General features: G+C 38.1%; 1 long non-coding RNA gene and 1 pseudogene across 1 annotated transcript; both read right to left on the reverse strand.

Moving 5' to 3' along the window:
* Positions 1-4,373: 4,373 nt before the first annotated feature.
* LOC111474110 lies at positions 4,374-5,372 on the reverse strand. Its single transcript, XR_002715856.1, has 3 exons — positions 5,301-5,372; positions 4,873-4,879; positions 4,374-4,389 (listed from the first exon to the last, which is right to left on the reverse strand). It is a non-coding gene; the product is annotated as an uncharacterized LOC111474110 (long non-coding RNA).
* A 3,272-nt stretch (positions 5,373-8,644) lies between these two features.
* Positions 8,645-9,952, reverse strand: LOC111474111 (annotated as a pseudogene).
* Positions 9,953-11,916: the final 1,964 nt, after the last annotated feature.

An 11,916-nucleotide genomic window follows, 5' to 3' on the forward strand; every position in this document is an offset into this window, starting at 1 on the left:
TCCTTTTTCTCGGCAAATAGATTCTTTATTTGATTGGGTTTGTTTCCCCGGCTTAGTATCATAAAGGGGAATGGCTCGGCTAGGTGGGATAGATAGCCCAGCCAAAATAGAAAACAAAGAGTAGATAAAAATGAAGAAAGGAAAAAGGAATTGATCGTTTGAATCTATTCTTTTCATGACCTGAATAGGAAGAATCCTAGAACAAAATGAGAGGTAGCTAACCAACTTCTAGGAGAGACATAATTGACTGCATGAATTTCGGTAGCTACGCCACCCCCGGAATTGAAAGAACCTAAAGGAGCGCATGGGGCATATATTCCGCAGAACGTCGTTCTTGCAAAGGTTGTATATCTTTGCTTGCCTACTCAAGTCCAAACCATTAGGCCCCCTTACTTAGTGGTTCTAACCAAGGAGCACGCGGATCCAAAAAACGCATAGTCTCTCCCTCCCCCCAAAATGACTTCTACCGGTGGAGAACGCATTAGATATTTACCGAAACCAGTAGCAGTAGGTCCTTAATCCAACCTTAGCTCCAAGACGTTGGTCTCTAACTAGAAACGAAAATGCTTGAGCTTGAGAAGTGAGAAGCTTCGTGTCCAGCCGGCCCGTAAAACTCACTCGGATAAGTATTATTGAACCAGACAAAACAACAAGCAATAAAAGCCAAAAACGGATAAAGCACCTAAACTATAAGATAAGTAAGCTTCTCCAGACCATACAAGGGCGAGCCCATGCAAACGGTTTAGTTAAGATATGCCAAATTCCTTCCCCCAAGTATACAAATGGAACCTAACCATACATGCCCCCCCAACCAACTATATCTTTCAAATCGTCCACACTAACAATCCATCCTTCTATCTCTCTCCCTCAAAAGGTTGAGTAAATAACCAAATATCACAGGCTAAGGGTCAAGTTGGTAATTTTTCTTACATCTCCTCCCCCCGGAGCCCAGGTATCATATACACCTCCAAAATCAGGTAAGGATCTTTGAATACTAGAAGAAAAGCAAGCACCTATACCTAACAAAATGAAGTGAATACCCCAACCAAATGGTAGTCATTTTCTTTCTATCTATCTTTCCACACATAACCGAAGAAGGGAAAAGATTCTTCAAGGGTCTCGGGTCCCAGAAGTGCATGATACATAGCGCCAAAACCCAATACTGCAGACGGAGGAAATTCAGTGAAGTACTCCAGACGAACACAAAGTACGGAAAGGTGTCTATAACTTCTCCACCAGGACCTACGCCCCAACCTAGAGTAGAGTTAGAGTAGCTAGGTGGGGAAGTGAAGTCAAATTCATCCTTGTTCATGCATGGGCTTCTTTCTCAGGTACGAAATGAGCCACTTCGAATAGGTTCATTGCTCCGGCCTAGAATACGATTAATCAGGCATGGGCTAGATGAGCCCCCAGTAGTTTATCGGATAAATGGATAAGTCGGGCATTCCCGGCACACCAAGCGAAACAAACCGGTTCTTGGTCATGACACCAGCTAGAAAGTTCCATTAAATAAAGAAAGAGCCTTTCCCCGGGGTATAGAACCTCCTCAGGGAATAGAAAGTATTTTCATGAGGCTGATCTTGAGCCGCCATCCAAGCACGAATACCTTCGGTAAAGAGAAAATTCTGGGTATAGTAGGGTATAGAAAGTATCAAATTCAGGATCTTCCCTTGCTGTACGGATATCCTAAGAACCGAAGTCATAGGCACGTAGGTTCAGGGCCAGACCAACTACTCCAAGAGCACTCGGCCATAAAGCAGTTACTGGTACAAATAACAGAAAGAAATGTAACCAACCTTTAGTGGAAAAAGCAACCCAAAGATTTGGTACCAAAAGCGGTTAGCAGTGACCATTGAATAAGTTTCTTCCTTCAGCTTGAGTTGGGTTAAAAGCACGGAATGTATTTGAAGCATCATCACCATCTTCCTTCAAATAAGAGATTTTCTACGGTAGCACCATGAATAGCGCATAGCCAAGCAGCGCCCAATACACCCGCAACCAACTCCCATCAAATGAAATGGGTTCAATGTCCAATTATTTCATTCCCGGGAAAAGTAGGATGAAAAAAAATATAGCTGCTACACCAAAACTAGGCGCAAAGAACCAACCAGACTGACCTAGTGGATCAATCATCAGGAATACGGAAACAAACAAAGCAATTGAACAGATCGAGCAAGTTTAGACGTACCATGAAACCTATTAGTCCGAACCGTGGAGAGAAACAAAAGTCCACAGACCACCTAATGGTAATGGACATCAAGGAGTCAAATCTATCTCCTTGTGCTTCAGGCCCCATAGTAACAACAAAGAAAGAGTGTGCTAAACTATTAGCCGGAGTCGAAACAGCGGTGGTTAAGAAGTTGCATCCTTCCAAACAAATAGAAACTTGCCAATCCATATGGTTAGGTATACCATTAAGTTACAAAGGGTGTACCTGTAAACCAACCTCCTACGGCAACAAAATAGGCACAAGGAAAGAGCAATAGACCGGACCAACCTACAAGACCGAACCAACCTACAAGACCGAACCGGTCCCTCCATAACGAGTCATCCATAATCTCGAAGAAGAAATCATTTGAGTCTTTGGTCAATTTACCAACGGCTATAGTCATAGTGGATCTTCCTATTCAACTAACGTGAACTATTTTCGAACACCTCATAGCATAGCAAGGGCCTTCGAGTCTATCATTTCTGTCTGATTTCTACTATCCCTTCTTCTTTCTTTCTTTCTATCTAATGGGTTTTGAATATCTAAATCCTTTTTTGATTGGTCCATAACCTGACCTAGATCAATATTATTCACTCAATACTGTACTGCTGGTAAAGTAAATTCAAGTCTCGTTCTCCTTCTCCTTTCTATTCTTCGTCACATCGTTGGACCATCAAAGAATATGGAAAATCTTTGGCACATAGATTGATCTTATCCTCTATTATCTGATCTTCTCTGTTTGTTTGGAAAGGGCTCATATGTTGTGACTTGGAATAAGGGTTTCTCTGTGGCGAAAGGGAAATAGCCATCCAATTTTCCTATAGAACGTCTACAACCAAGAGGATTGAATCAGAAATCTCGCCGGATTCCTGTATGTGGGCCAAATCAATATGAAAATGCAATCAAAGGGATCCACTTATGCCTTACCATGGCGTTACTCTACAACTAAGTGAAAAAGGCCGGCCTATTTGATTCAATTTCTGAATAAGCCACTAGCCCCGCCCAATGAGTTGCATGTATATAATTATTAGAAATGAGAAGAAAGAATGTACATAAATGGATCTTATCCACTCGCTCATTCAGGAACCGAAAATGGGATTACTCTGTCTACTGAGTATAGGTAAAATGGTTTATTTATGGATATTGGATTTGATCAATTCATTGTTTCATCATAAGACCGAGCCTAATTCAATTGATGAGCCCTACCCTAACTCAATTCATTTGATTGAGACATGTACACCCACAAATTGAATATGGATCCATTCACCGAATCATTGAGAAAGCAATTAGACTTGGATGGCGAGAACCCCATTTGAAATAACTTGTTGATCCCTATCCCTCTCTTCCCCACTTAGTTCCTACCTCCTTTTCTTTCCTTTTCTTTGTCTTTCTTGGTTGGCTTAGTGTGAGATCGAAATATACGTACCTAACTTTATCTTACCAATGAGTGAATCAATGAGATTAAGTATGAGAAATTGAGTTTCTCAATGAGATTAAGTATGAGAAATTGAGTTTCATCCCATTTATAGCATATGGGAAGCCACCAATAACTTCGGGAAGGAAGGGTACTAGCCTTCCAATTATTTCAATCAATAAAAGAATAATCTAGTTAGAATTCTATGGAATAATGATAGACAGAAAAATCCTTACGAATTGCATCATATGAGTCAATTCTATTTATACTTTTCGGATAGTCTGAGTATGATGGCAGTCGGGCAAGTATGCCCCCATTGTCTAGTGGTTCAGGACATCTCTCTTTCAAGGAGGCAGCGGGGATTTGCCTTCGCCTGGGGGTAGGGTACTCCAAAAGGAAGTGGATCATGGATTATGAATAAGCTTGGAATGGATTCTTCCCAGGTCAATGCGAGAGCGGTTAATGGGGAGGGACTGTAAATGGCAATATGTCTACGCTGGTTCAAATCCAGCTCGGCCCACTAAGTCGCGTATCCCACCATAAAATGATATGTTCCATTTGTCCTTCGCCAGAACTGCTGGATATGAAGGAAGGAATATTAACCCCTCCCTCTTTTTTTATTGATTGCCAGATAGATGGATTATCAATCAATTTGACAATAACGACTATGAATCCATGCTCCTCTTACTAAAGTAACTGTCTCCACGCATATCAATCTATTCCTCGCGTCTCTGTCTGGTAAAATATGCCAATTCGAATAAAAAATCTACATGAAAAGGTTTGAAGGAAATGAAATCAACAACATGTACACTTGATTTCCCCAGGATTGTAGTTCAATCGGTCAGAGCCCTGTCAAGGCGGAAGCTAGGGGGCCCCGTCAGTTAGTCCCGATGGATCCAAATCCAATAAAAAATAATAGGGCAATTTCCATTTCTTCAACGAGTATTGATTGATGGGAGAAAGCCATATGTGCCATATGCGAATTACCGCAATTATTGGTAACATCATATTCCCGATTCGAATGAATACAGTATTGGGTCTAGTTGATTGGCTCGATTTAGCTAATGGAATAGAGCACTATACGTTTCCGGGAAGCACATACACAAAGGGAATTTAGACGATACACAAAAAGAAAGGAGTGACGTCAACTATGATCTAACTTTTAGTCTGAAAGCAAGAAAGAAAAATATATACGTTCCGTTCAGGCTCCGATTTTGTGTAACCTCAATTAGTTAGTCAATTCAATTACTAAACTACTTGGAATTAGAAATAATCTATCTCATTCTAATCTCACACTGAACTTTTGATATATACGTCCCACTACTAATGAAAGGAAAGAACATATTAATACAAACAAGGATCCCCATCTATCTCTCTTAGTGAGGGAATTCATCATTTTAGAAAGTTTCTGTTTCGGATTTCATTCTTTTTTTTTTAAGAAGATTTGATCAGTACACAAAAAGGGGTGACGTTCGAACCTACCTCCTTTTCCTTTTTAGAATTTCGCAGTGTGTGTTTGCTTGAGTTTGTTTATAAACTAAGGGTAAAGGTAGTCCGTCTGTCTGCTGAGACTGAATCAGCTAATTGCATTGGACAAGAGGGCAGTAGATTATAGAAAAGAAAGAATGCAACAAATGAGAAAGAAAGAAATGACTGAGATGATCTTCCTATCAAAACTGAGATTATGGAAGTCTCTATTCTCGCATTTATTGCTACTGCCCTGTTCATTCTAGTTCCTACCGCCTTTTAATAGACGTAAAAAAAGTCAAAGTGCTGAATTTGAATTCATCTTGCCTTTCTATACGGATAAGTAAGATTTGGATTACCTTGTTGATCGAATATCTCAAGGCAAGAACATTGTTTGAGATTCGAATCACTCCACAAGCAAGATCGATCATGTCTAGCTTGAATGATTCTTGTTGATCAAATATCTCAAAGCAAGAACACCTGCTTGAGATTCGAATCACTCCACATGCAAGATTGATCATGTCGAGCTTGAATGATTCTACATGCAACCTAAACTACATAGAATTGCAAAGAAACTTAGCCATTGGCTAAAGAAGAGCACAAATGCTTCTTTTACTATATTTTCCAAGTCTCTTACAAATACAACATACATGGCTTTATATAGCCTCAAAATGAAACATTCATGCTTACTGGCCTTAATTAACCATTATGTAATTGTAACCTAAAGTAAATTAAAAGTCCTAAAAACTCTAAATTGTAACCCACCCAAAACTTATAACAATCAAACTTCACTCTTCTTCAAATGTGGCATGCATTGAAACATCTTTTGATAATTTTGACAACCTTTTCTTCACATCGTCATTGAAGTATATTGTATGATTGATGTTTGTTGATAAGATAAGAAACCACTACAAGGGAAGTAAGATTTGGATTACCTTGTTGATCGAATATCTCAAGGCAAGAACATTGTTTGAGATTCGAATCACTCCACAAGCAAGATCGATCATGTCTAGCTTGAATGATTCTTGTTGAACAAATATCTCAAGACAAGAACACTTGCTTGAGATTCAAATCACTCCACAAGTTAGATTGATCATGTCGAGCTTCAATGATTCTACATGCAACCTAAACTACATAGAATTGCAAAGAAACTTAGATTTGATCATGTCGAGCTTGGATAATGCAAAGAACTGTCTATGGATTTACTACACTTCATTTGCTTTCTATTCCTACTAATTTCCTTCTAATATTTTTGTGAGTGAAGCATTTAGATTTGATCAAAACATTTCAAAAGGAGGTGACGGAAAGAAGGTGATTTATGGATAATGCAAAGAACTGTTTATGGATTTAGTACACCTCATTTGCTTCATATTCCTACTAATTTCCTTCTAATATTTTTGTGAGTGAAGCATTTAGATTTGATCAAAACATTTCAAAAGGAGGTGACGGAAAGAAGGTGATTTATGGATAATGCAAAGAACTGTTTATGGATTTAGTACACTTCATTTGCTTCATATTCCTACTAATTTTCTTCTAATATTTTTGTAAGTGAAGCATTTAGATTTGATCAAAATATTTCAAAAGGAGGTGACGGAAACAAGGTGATGATTTTTTCTCATCCGAGGACGAATCTTTCTGAAGAGGGGGAAGATGATAAGAATCAAAACATTTCAAAAGGAGGTGACAGAAAGAAGATGATTTTTTCTGATTCGAGGAAGAATCCTTCTGAAGAGGGGGAAGATGATAAGAATCACGGTGTGCCAAGAAGAAAAATGTCATAAAGATTCAAAAAAGAGATCAATTGATTTTAAGTCTGTTGCATTAACCACTCAAGCACATCAACATTCGTTAGAAAAACTATGTTTAATTTTATAAATTATGTAAAAGTCAAATGAACAATTTGACTTTTTCTTTGTGGAGATTAAAAGGGATCGGGAATAAATCTCGTCCACAAACATATCGGGATTGAATCCCGGCCACAAACGTCTTTTGTCGAGAGACTATAAATACCCACAATATGTTATGAAAAAAAACAGATTCGTGGATGAATGTAATTCATATCTCAAATTGAGACGTTTCCCTTAGAAATTCGAGCATCATATTTGTCATTTCTAAGTTTCAAGCAATTATTCTGGTAGAATTGCACCCGAGCCATTCAATCAAGCCTTGATCAAGTTAGATGGTGGAGTGACTCAATTTAGAACAAAGTTTCAAATCTTACTTCTAGATCTTCGATCGTAAGAGGTAATCTAATTCTAGCCTTATCTCTTGGTTGATCCAAATTTCGCATAAGGAGGTGTTAATTACTTAGGTAATCTAATTCTAGCCTTATCTCTTGGTTGATCCAAATTTCGCATAAGGAGGTGTTAATTACTTTGATTCAATAATTCTAGCCTTATCTCTTGGTTGATCCAAATTTCGCATAAGGAGGTGTTAATTACTTTGATTCAAAGGTTCTTGCTAAAATAAAAGCTTGGATCGTTGGGCTGAGGATTAGGTTGCCTTATTACTAGAGGCTCGAGCATACGTTGCTTGGCGTTGGAAAGTGAGTAACGCACAATCGCAAGTTCGCTGCCATCAAAAGTGCAATTGTGAACGGGGCATGCCTCACCAGCCGAAATGCGCCATGTGTCCAACACCGATTCTGTTGCGCTCCTCCGTACGCCGGCCGACGCTTGTCGGCGTTCTTCTCTTCCTCCTGCGTTTTTTCCAAATTTCGAGAAACGTGAGTGTTTAGCGTTCTCAATCCATTTTCTTTCGATTTTTAAATCTTCCAATTCATAATCCGAATCGCTTCACGAATATTGTAGAACTCATATTCTATTTCTCCCATATATGCTTCTTATATTGTTTTGGTAATCACACGTCTTATTATTCGAGTTCGAATTTGTAGAAATATACGAGTTCTTACCGAAAATAGTGTTTTCTTGAAACATCGATTCGAACGGAAATCTCGACCACTTTCACTCCAAAACTTACGAAAATCACACTCTTTAGGGTAAAAGTACAAGAATCACTCAAAAACGTCACTAGCACACCAAAATTTCGATAAACATCTCGATCTAGACATTCGCAGGCTAATCTTAAGTTCTTAGACGTTTTTTACGAAATAGGGAGGTGCGATTCGTGAAAGCACCTTGCCTTAGACTATTGAAGGTTTAGGTTGAGGATTCTCAGATCTTCGGTGTCGATTTTTTATCAGATTCTTCTCCTCTAACCTCAAAACCCTAATCTCCTTTCTCAGATCTTCGACATCGATTCCATCATTGTGCCTAAATTTTGGTCTCTTGAATTATAGTAAATTTAATTATATTATTTCACCACTTAAATAAAAATAATTAATAATTAATGTCTAATTTTACCTTAAAATTTGTTACGGAAAATTACTAAAAAGAAATCAAAGAATATTGACTAAAGTAGAATATAGTTGTGCATATATTAATAAATGCTTTCCAAATTTTATGAATAAAACAAACTTAACGTCACCTCAAAAGTGTTACGAGGAAAGTAATAATAGTTATAAAATAACGTATTGTTTTCAGGCCCAAAAAATCTCAACCAGCTTTGGTGCAATCAGTGGGCTTAAACGACACGGTCATATTGTCAATATCATACCCAACCAAAAAATTTGCCATCATACTGTTCCCGATGAGTGCGTCCTTGTCGTCAACACCCATCGCGGTGAAGCAAAAGGACCCATCCGGCATCTTATTGAAAGTCTGAACCGTACTCAATCGCAGATCCACGCCGCCGTCGAAGTGCAAAGTCATCACCAAATCCCCCAAATTATCTTTGTAGCAAAGAGTATCATCGTCAATGGGCTTCGACGGGATATGCCGCCGAACTTCAGCAGCCAATCGTCCGTACAATTCTTTGGGGAGGAGAGTCGGCGGCGTGCCGGTATCGAGAACCGCATTCCCCTTGGCCGGAGGTCCCGACGTACTGTACGGAACGAGGGTTTTTCTGACGGAGATTCCCGTGAGGGTGAGAGAGTAAGATGTCTGGTCGGATGTTCGAACGAGTTGGGCTGTGATGACTCCGGGTCCTTTAACTTCAGAACCCGACCCGATAGAGAGGCTACTTGAGATTCTCGGGTCCGTGTTGTATGGCATCAGACAAAGGGAGAACTTTCTACCGCCGACCGATGGACCTATCTGTGAATATGAAGTTACATTGACTATAAGGTTTTGAACTTTATAGTTATTTAAATAAGATGCTAATAATGTTTTTAAAAATATTAATAATAATTGAAATTGATAATATATATATACTTGAGAAACGAAGGAAATCGCTCCTCTTCCAAATCCGATCAATCCCATTTCATTGGCATTAAACGTTCCACTATTATTATGTTCGCAACCAAACACCACCCCAGGAAACGACGTCGTCGCTCCAGACCTCGAAGTTACAGCCATTTTTTCACTCGCTAATTCTCCCTGCGTAGATCCGCTTCCATACCCATAGTTGTACTTACACGTGTCGGTGCCGGAGCACGCCGCACCAGATCCCCTCAAATGGCACTGCGGCGACTTGCAAGAAAGGGTTCGAAAGGTTGACGATTTTGAAGGGTCGTAAATCGGATTCGTTTGCTGGTAACATTTCGCACATGGACGACACTAAGCCCAAAATAAATCGCTGCCAGTGTCGAGGATTGCATGCACCTCTGTCGGCGGCGTTCCGATGGCGATTTTCACTATAAATTCGCTGGTTTCCGGCCAAATTTGTGATTTGGCTGCCATCGGCGAAACGTTGCCGGGTGAGAGACGGCGGCGGATGAGTTCCAGCTTGAGACCACCGCCTTTGCCGGCGGTGGACTCGGCGATGGAAAGTAGTGTGAGAAGGAGAAATATAGTAGGCGCCATGGGATTGCATGGATTTTAAATTTCTTTGTTTTATTTATACGCGTGAGAGAGATAATGACGTGGAAATTGAAATTATTACGTAAAACTAGGAAAGGATGGCAGTGTTTTTGGTAAAGCTCACTGCTTTTTTAATATAAAAAAAGAATGTTATTTAAGTATTTATTTAGTTATTTCTATTTACTCAGATCGTATTAAATTTTCATATTTCCAACCCTTTATTAAATTTAGTTTTAATCTAAATAAGGTAAAAAAATATATTTAAATATGAGTATATTTCTTATTTTATTTTAATAATCTATCTTTGAATTAAATAAAACTATGTAAACTTTTAAAATTAAGTAATTTTTTTTTTAATTTTTTAAAAAAGCAGTATTTCGATTATTAAAAATAAAATCTTTTATTTAATTTAACTAATTAAATAAATTTAATGTATTTCTCGATGATTAATTAACCATTTATAATCACGTACATTTATTTATTTTGATTAACTAGAAATTAAAATTAGATCTAAATAATATAATATCTGAATATTTATAATTCTACTTTAATAATTATCTTGGAATAAATGAATTAAATAAAACCATAAAACTTTTAAATTTATCTTATATATGGTAATTTATATATGGTTCTTCAAGGTATGGCTATATTTACCTAATGCATCACAAGTTCGAAGCTCTTGAAAAGTTCAGAGAGTATAAGACTGAGGTTCAGAATCGATGATGAAAAACTAGGTCATCGAATGAAAAGAAGTTCATGGTTAGCTCAAGATTAAGATCGAGTTACCTAGGTCATCGAATGAAAAGAAAATCAGTCTCAATAGTAAATGACATTATAAAGTGAGAGTAATTTTCTTCATGGTCCGATCTTATGCAATACTCATTACATTGGACGCCCCCACTCACATGTCTCCGCATGTACAATTTAGTGATCACATTGTTTATGTCATATACAAAAGTGGGCCACATCCATAATGTCCCTAGGATAAGGTACTCAGCCATATCCCTGTACTATAGATCATTTTGACTATATACTTGAAATTGATCCACTCTTATGTCTCTACATATAGTTCAAGTAATCATACTATAGTCAGAGTGTTCTTAGTTTATTCGATTTAGATTAATAATCGTAAAATTCACTTTATTCAATAGCAATCTTTACTGAATAAACATCGATAATAACTTTATTGAAAATAGAATATGTTTTGTTCACAAACTATGAGATTTATGGCATAAAACCCAACAAGGGGCACATCAAAGAAGGACAAGGTATTCTTCTTTATAAACGGGTTACAACCGTGGACCAAAAAAAAAAATACACGAGAAAAATATCCAAGACCTAGCTACCGCAATTGCCAGCGCCAAGAGACTCCTAGACTTTGGGAACGAAGCGGTTTACCAAAGAAGAACAACATAGGCCCCAAACACTGGGGCAAAACATATAAACCGCAAGGTCATCGAAATGGAAGCCCCAATAGGCCAAACGGATGTAACAACAGACAAAGCGGGTGGACAGATAGACCTCCTTAGAACAATCAAGCGAAGACATCTTGATAAGATAAGGAACCACTACAAGGGGAGTAAGATTCGGATTACCTTGTTAATCGAATATCCCAAGACAAGAACATTGTTTGAGATTCGAATCACTCCACAAGCAAGATCGATCATGTCTAGCTTGAATGATTCTTGTTGATCAAATATCTCAAGACAAGAACACTTGATTGAGATTCGAATCACTCCACAAGCAAGATTGATCACGTCGAGCTTGAATGATTCTACATGCAACCTAAACTACATAGAATTGCAAAGAAACTTAGTCATTGGCTAAAGAAGAGCACAAATGCTTCTTTTACTACATTTTCCAAGTCTCTTACAAATACAACATACATGGCTTTATATAGCCTCAAAATGAAACTACTAGGCATTCCAAGAGTTGTAACATTCATACTTAATGGTCATAATTAACCA

Source organism: Cucurbita maxima, unplaced genomic scaffold, assembly GCF_002738345.1.
Source record: "Cucurbita maxima cultivar Rimu unplaced genomic scaffold, Cmax_1.0 Cma_Scf00247, whole genome shotgun sequence".
Taxonomy (NCBI): Eukaryota; Viridiplantae; Streptophyta; class Magnoliopsida; order Cucurbitales; family Cucurbitaceae; genus Cucurbita; species Cucurbita maxima.